The sequence below is a fragment of the Pinus tabuliformis genome, chromosome 4_1 (genome assembly GCF_031772625.1).
Source record: "Pinus tabuliformis cultivar Carrire ecotype Pingquan chromosome 4_1, CPIR1, whole genome shotgun sequence".
Classification (NCBI taxonomy): Eukaryota; Viridiplantae; Streptophyta; class Pinopsida; order Pinales; family Pinaceae; genus Pinus; species Pinus tabuliformis.
In genome coordinates, this window is record NC_142303.1 from 617,321,567 (window position 1) to 617,329,772 (window position 8,206).

The following is an 8,206-nucleotide window of genomic DNA, read 5'->3' on the forward strand; positions in this document are numbered from 1 at the left end:
TACTAGGAGTGATAGTAGATATAGAAATAGTACCTCCTCCTTGAACTAAAAGAGGAGTATGCTCACTAGTAGCACTCATAGCCAGATTTGTGCTCCCAGTAGTGGTCATCGAAGGAAAAGGACGATAAAAACCAGGGCTTGCCGGCCTGTGATTCAGGGTCCCAATGTATAAAAGAACGTTTGGATAATTAGTAGGAAGAGGTGAAGAAGGAGTCACAGGTGACTCAGGAATCTCTTCAACCTCAACTTCATCTTCCGATTGGAAGAGGACCCTAGAAAGGACAGGGGTATCCCTATCCAAATCACGACTTGCACTAGGTCTACCCTGTGAGACTATAGCCTGATGCAGAGGATCAATCTCCGATGTGTTTGCTACTACTGATTGAAAATCACCAGCAAAATTTATCTTACGCCTTCTAGAAGAAGGCTCGAAACTCGTAGGTGAGAGCCCAAAGCCTCCTGGACTGACGAACTGGTCAATCAACCACTTTTAATTATTATGAGAACTTGTAAAGACTCAAAAAATTACAAAGCTATGGAAATCTAGGAGCAAAGATCACTCACTGAAATGTCCCTAAAGATACAATCAATCAAACTTCTTCCAGGTATTTCCGCTACAAGTGATTAGCACCGGACTCGAAAATACAAGAAAGTCATATAAAGGACCTCCAAAGATAGTTTTTGATAATCATGGCCCAAGCCTACCAGTGAAGGTAACAAAAATAGTTTACCCTGATCTCCAATGAAAATTTTTTTTTTCAGTGCAAGTACCCAAGCTTCGCAAGGGAACCCTCCAGAAGTACTAATGAGAGTGATAAAACATCTGCCTCAGGTACCACGGGTATTCCCCCCCGTAGTCACCTATGTGGTCCCTAGGAAAGGAAACTATGGTCACCATTTTGTATCGGTAGCTGGGCGAAATAGTCTTTGGTTGGGATCCAACAAGTCAGAGAGGGGGTATCTCTCTTTCTTGACTTCATTCACCCTCGTGCTTAACTCCCAGAAGAGAATATATTTCCTAGTCAACTTCACAACACTGGATTTCACTCTTTTGATAAACTTTTACGTTTTGAATTTAGAGTGGTCTTGGAGAGTTAACTCTCCACTCGCCTATTCCAAGGCGCTAATATGACCTAGACCAGTTTATGTTACCAATGACAAATAAAAAATTCTAGTTCATTTTAAATTAGGCGCTTGATTTTAATGGCTTTTCTTTAGGTCAGAGGTAAGATGGAAGTGCAACTTTATGATGTTATGGATGCAAAAGAAATCAATAGAAAACCTAGCTATATTCACATGCAACTTTTTTTCTTTCAAAGAAAAGGGATTTCTATAAGGTTCTACGAACAAACTATGAAAACAAAAATTTCTTTTTCTTTTCTCAAAACACATGCTCACACATTCAAAATCTACAAAAAAAGGACTAAGAATGATTACAATGCAACTATCCTAATGCAAACTATTGCAAGATTCAAAAGATTACTCTAAAAACAAGAAAATGTGTTTCTTAAAACAAACAAGAGGCCAAACTTGACAAGAGGAAGAACAAATTCACTCACAAAATCTTCCCAAAATCAAGCGAATTCAACCTAATGAAAAGAGTTCACAATTTCTCAAAACGATAAAAAGACCAAAACAAAACCAAAAAGAAAAACGAAATGCAACAAAATAATGTTTTTATATTTTTCTTTTTAAGGACACAAAAGAGTTTTCGAGAAAGCAAAAACTACTATAGGCTTCAAAATCAAATTCAAGCATACAAAACCTCAAACTTCATAAGCCATAGATATCAAAAGAATGATAAGACTTTGAATGTCAAGAGGCTACAAACTAAAATGAAATTATTTGAAGAGCAACATACAAACTCCAACAAACAAGAAAGAATTCAAGAAAAACCAAGAAAAATTTGCAATATTGCAAGAAATTTTTTCTCAAAAATCAAGAAAAAACCAAGGACACTAACTTTCAGGAAAGTAAGGCAAAGTAACGCAAAGGCTGGGTTATAAATGAATTGAAACCAATTCTATGTTCCAAAGACTCAGAACAACCAAGAAATTCACTGAGAAGCCTTGAACCCAAACACAGAAACCAACACCTTACCAAAAAGCAAACCCTAGGTTGACTAGGTATTTTTGCAAAGAGAGACAAGAAACTGATAATCTGCCAGAAGCAGGACTTTCCAAGGCAATCAATGACTAAATAGAAGCAAGAAACATCAAGAAAAACCCTTTACTAGCCTCAACATTTGAAAAATTCAAATAAAACTAGGCATACACGACTGTGCAGTGATAGAATCGCGTGTATACACAACTGTTCTCAAGGAAACATGCGTATACATGTGTTTCTTTGGAAAAAAATGCGTGTATACATGACTGTATAAACTAAAACTCATGTATAGAAAATTCTGTAAGGAAAAATAAAAATTTAGGTCTAATCTAGAAGATCGTACTGTTTTCCCAAGCTGCAGAGAAGTCAAAGATATTGGAAAGACAGGAAACCAAACAAGAAAGCCCACATCAAGCAAGAAAACAACCCAAACTAGGAAATACTAGAAGTACTCCCCAGTGGAGTCACCAATTCTGTTATGAGAATAGTACACCCTACGGTATGGGTTGAGCACCCCAATAGAGCAGAGGGCATACACCAACAAGAAGCAGAAAAACAAGCAGCCTTAATACTTAAACTATTGAAGTAGGAAGAAGAAATATTACCCGAAGGTCCTACGTTTTAGGTTATTCCCGTAGGGTCCAAACCCATTGCTTCCTCCAATGCCTTAAAAACTACAACTCATTCAAGCAAAGCATATATAACAACAATAATTGAAAGCACGTTCATGATATAAGTGTTAGATCATATAAGTGTGTAAGTATAAAACATGAAATCATACATCGGTTAGATTAAAACATTAATTAAACCATTAAGATCTAACCATTGGGAACAAGACATGGCTTCTTTATTGATGACAACAAAAGAATATGGAATAATACAACCTGATCCTTCTCTGGCTCCGAGAGAAAACTTCCTCCCGAGCCATCCAGAAAAATCCTCAACAATCCTCTTTCAAAAGCATACACATGGATGCCAAATAAAGGAGATGGACATCACAAAGAGGAAACAAGGTTTTCCTATAGCTGGGAGTATAGGAGGCACGGGGATAAAATCAAACTTGATCAAGGAGAAGTTGGATATAATATCAATATCAATATCCTATCTCTCTCTCCCCTTAGGCTTTCCTCATGAGGTGTATTTATATGACCTCAAAACAATTTATTCAGTTGGGAAACATTTAGGCCACAAGCTTCTGGTGTAACCCGTAAACCCCACCCAAAAAATAGGGATTTTATATTTTTTTTCATATTTTAAATCATATATGTAGTTTGGGTATAGATGAACCCACGTGTGCATGGGTTTTTTACAGGGCAGAGTCGTGTATGGAATGTAAAATAATATTTTTTAATATTTGGACTAAGTCTCAAGGGAAATGGCTTCCCAAGGCCATGACTCAGAGCATCAATTATACAAAGGTGGTAAATGATGCTATAACATCAAGGAAGATAGATAGATAGAGAGAGAGAGAGAGTGAGCGGGGAAGGGGAGGAGGGAGTGGGAGAGAGAGGGAAGGAGTTAGAGAGAAAAATGGAGGGAGAGAGATAGATAGGGTGAGAGAGAGGGAGAAAGGGAGGGAGGTATAGAGAAAGAGATATAAGGGGGGTGGGGGGAGGAGGAGGAGGAGGATGAGGGAGAGGGAGAGAGTGATGGAGATAGAGCGAGTGAGAGGGAAGGGAGAGGAGGAGGGAGTGGGAGAGAGAGGGAAGGTGATAGAGAGAAAGAGGGAGAGAGATGGGAGAGAGATGGGAGAGAGATAGGGATCAAGGGAGAGAGAGAGAGAGAGAGAGAGAGAGAGGAGGGGGGGAGGAGGAAAGAGTTTGAGAGAGAGAGAGAGAGCAAGGGAGATGGGGGGAGGGAGGAAGAGTGAAGGAAGGAGTAAGAGGGAGAGAGATGGGGGATGAGGGAGTGGAGGGGGAGGGAGCAAGATAGAAAGAGAGATAGGGGGAGGAGGAGGAGGAGGAGGGAAGGGAGAGAGTGCAAGAGAGTGATGGAGATAGAGCGAGTTAGAGGGGAGGGGGAGGAGGAGGGAGTGGGAGAGAGAGGGAAGGAGATAGTGTGTGTGAGAGAGAGAGAGAGAGAGAGAGAGAGAGAGAGAGAGAGAGAGAGAGGGGAGGGGGAGGAGGAGGGAGTGGGAGAGAGAGGGAAGGAGACAGAGAGAGATATAGATAGAGAGAGGGGGAGAGAGGGAGTGAGGAAGAGAGAGAGAAAGATAAAGAGAGGGAGGGAGAGAGGGAGAGGGGTAGGGGGAGCGAGAGGGAGAGAGTGGGAGAGAGAGAAAGAGAGAGGGAGGGATGTGTATGAAGGGAAAGGGAGAGAGAGGGATGGGGGGGAGAGAGGCATAGAGGGGAACGAAGAGAGCGAAGGAGGAGGAGGAGGGAGAGGGAGAGAGTGGGAGAGAGTGATGGAGATAGAGTGAGTGAGAGGGGAGGGGGAGGAGAGGGAGTGGGAGAGAGGGGAGATGGAGGGAGGGAGGAAGAGTGAAGGAAGGAGTAAGAGGGTGAGAGATGGGGGATGAGGGAGTGGAGGTGAAGGGAGCAAGATAGAAAGAGAGATAAGGGGAGGAGGAGGAGGAGGAGGAGGGAGAGGGAGAGAGTGCAAGAGAGTGATGGAGATAGAGCGAGTTAGAGGGGAGGGGGAGGAGGGAGTGGGAGAGAGAGGGAAGGAGATAGTCAGAGAGAGAGAGAGAGAGAGGGGGTAGGGGGTAGGGGGAGGAGGAGGGAGTGGGAGAGAGAGGGAGAGAGAGAGTGAGGGAAGGAGAGAACGATACAGAGAGGGAGGGAGAGAAGGAGAGGGGCAGGGGGAGCGAGAGGGAGAGAGTGGGAGAGAGAGAAAGAGAGAGGGAGGGATGTGTATGAAGGGAAAGGGAGAGAGAGGGATGGGGGGGGGGGAGAGAGACATAGAGGGGAACGAAGAGAGCGAAGGAGGAGGAGGAGGGAGAGGAAGAGAGTGGGAGAGAGTGATGGACATAGAGTGAGTGAGAGGGGAGGGGGAGGAGGAGGGAGTGGGAGAGAGAGGGAAGGAGATAGATAGATAGATAGATAGATAGATAGAGAGAGAGTAATGGAGATAGAATGAGTGAGAGGGGAGGGGGAGGAAGAGGGAGTGGGAGAGAGAGGGAAGGAGATAGAGAGAAAGAGGTAGAGAAAAAGAGAGAGTGGGGAGAGAGAGGGAGCAAGGGAGGGAGGGAGAGAGAGAGGAGTGAGAGAGAGGGGGAGATATCGAGAGAGAGATAGGGAGGGAATGAGAGTGAGATAAATAGAGGAAGGGAGAGAGGAGGGGGGCACAATGGGAGCGAGAGGGAGAGATTGGGAGAGAGATAGAGAGGGGAGAGAGAGAAAGATAAAGGGATGGAGGTGTAGCAAGTGAAAGGGAGAGAGTGACAAGGGGGAGAGAGAGGCATAGAGGTGGACATAAAAGGAGGTGGAGGGAGAGAGAGAGTGTGTGTGGGAGGGAGAGAAATAGAGAGGGAGGGAGGTGCAAGAAGGGAAATGGAGTGAGAGGGATAGGGGGGAGAAAGACATAGAAGGGGACATAGATATTGAAGGAGGTGGAGGGAGAGAGAGAGAGAGAGAGAGTGATGGGAAGGAGACAGAGAGAGAGATAGAGAGAGGGAGAGAGAGAGAGTGAGGGAATGAGAGAAAGATAAAGAGAGGGAGGGAGAGAGGGAGAGGGGCAGGGGGAGTGAGAGGGAGAGAGAGAAAGAGAGAGGGAGGGATGTATATGAAGGGAAAGGGATAGAGAGGGATGGGGGGGAGAGAGACATAGAGGGGAATGGAGAGAGCGAAGGAGGAGGAGGGAGAGGGAGAGAGTGGGAGAGAGTGATGGAGATAGAGTGAGTGAGAGGGGAGGGGGAGGAGGAGGTAGTGGGAGAGAGAGAGGGAGAGAGGGGAGAGAGAGAGAGAGAGTGAGTGAGAGGGGAGGGGAGGAAGAGGGAGTGGGAGAGATAGGGAAGGAGATAGAGAGAAAGAGGGAGAGAAAAAGAGAGAGTGGGGAAAGAGAGGGAGCAAGGGAGGGAGGGAGAGAGAGAGAGTGAGTGAGAGAGAGAGAGAGGGAGAGATTGGGAGAGAGAGAGAGAGGGAGGGAATGAGAGTGAGATAAATAGAGGGAGGGAGAGAGGAGGGGGGCACAATGGGATTGAGAGGGAGATATTGAGAGAGAGATAGAGAGGGGAGAGAGAGAAAGATAAAGGGATGGAGGTGCAGCAAGTGAAAGGGAGAGAGAGTGACAAGGGGGAGAGATAGACATAGAGGGGGACAAAGAGAGTGAAGGAGGTGGAGGGAGAGAGAGAAAGAGAGAGGTAGGGAGGTGCAAAGAGGGAAATGGAGCGAGAGGGATAGGGGGAGAGAGAGACATAGAAGGCAACAGAGATAGTGAAGGAGGTGGAGGGGGAGAGAGGAATCAAGGAAGAGAGAGAAAGATAGAGAGAGTGGGAGAGAGACAAAGGGAGGGAAGGAGAGCTAGATAAAGAGAGGGAGGGAGAGAGGTAGTGGGGTAGGGGGGAATGAGAGGGAGAGAGTGGGAGAGAGAGAAACAGAGAGAGAAACAGGGAGGTGCAGGAAGGGAAATAGAGAGAGAGGGACAAGGGGATAGAGACATAGAGGGGGGATAGAGAGAGAAAAGGAGGTGGAGAGAGAGAGAGAGAGAAAGGGAGATAGGGGAGGGAGGAATAGTGAGGGAAGGAACGAGAGGGAGAGAGAGGGGGGGGGGAGATGGAGTGGAGGGGGTGGGAGGGAGAGAGCAAGAGAGATGTGGGGGGTGGGGGATGAGGAGGAGTAGAAGGAGGGAGAGGGAGATAGTGCGAGAGAGTGATGGAGATAGAGCAAATGAGAGGGAGAGGGAGAGATTGCAAGAGAGTGATGGAGATAGAGTGAGTGAGAGGGAGAGGGATAGGGAGTGGGAGAGAGAGAAAGGTAAATAGAGAGATAGAGAAGGAGAGGGAGAGAGAAAGAGAGAGAGAGCAAGGGAGAGGGAGGGAGGAAGGGAGTGAGAGAGAGGTAGGGAGCAAGGGAGAGGGAGGGAGGAAGGGAGAGTGATACAAATAGAGGGAGGGAGAAAGAGGGAGGGAAGGAGGGAGAAAGTGAGCAAGGTAGTGAGAGAGAGATAGAGGGAGATAGAGGGAGGGGAGGAATAGGGAGAAGGAGTGGGAGAGAGAGTGAGGGAGACGAAGGGGGAAAAGAGGGAGGGAGAGGGAGGGGAGAGAGAGGGAGGGAGAGAGAGGGAGGGAGAGGGAGAGGGAGGGGGGAGGGAGGGAGAGGGAGGGGGGAGGGAGGGAGAGGGAGAGGGAGGGGAGAGAGAGGGAGGGAGAGGGAGGTGAGAGAGAGGAGGGAGAAAGGGTGAAGGAGAAGGAGAGAGAAGTATGGAGAGAGAGAGAGAGGAAGAGGGTTAGGGAGAGGGAGAGAGAAAGAGGGAGAGGGAGGGGAGGAAGAGGGAGAGAGGAAGGTACAAATAGGGAGTGGGGGGAGATGGTGGGACAAAGAGAGAGTGTGGGGTTGGTGAGAGGGAGAGAGAGTGAGATGGAGAGAGAGAGAGTAAGGTAGAGGGAGGGAGGGAAGGAGAGCAAGAGGGAGATAGGTATCAAGGGAGAGGGAGGGAGAGCAAGAGAGAGGAAGGGAGGTAGAGGTAGGGAAGAAATAAGAGCGAGAGAGAGAAAGAGGGATGGGAGGGGGATAGAGAGAGAGGGAGGGAGCAAGGGAAAGGGAGGGAGAGAATGAGAGGGGAACAAGGGAGAGTGAGGGATGGATGGAGAGTGAGAGAGAGAGGGAGTGAGAGAGAGAAATAGGGATGGGATGGGGATAGAGAGAGAGGAAGTAAGGGAGAGGGAGGGAGAGAGTGAGAGGGAACAAGGGAGAGGGAGGGAGGAAAACAAGAGAGAGAGAGAGAGGAGAGAGAGAGAGAGAGAGAGAGAGAGGAGGGGAGGGATAGATTAAGGGAGGGAGTGAGAGGGTAATGATGAGGAGGTAGAGGGATAGATTGGTGGAGAGAGGAGATAGAGGGAAGGAAGGACTAAGGTGGAGAGAGAGGTAGCAGGTAGAAGGAAGAAGGGAGGGAGTAAGGGAGAGAGAGAGGGAGGGAGAACGAGGGAGGGAAGGAGGGAGAG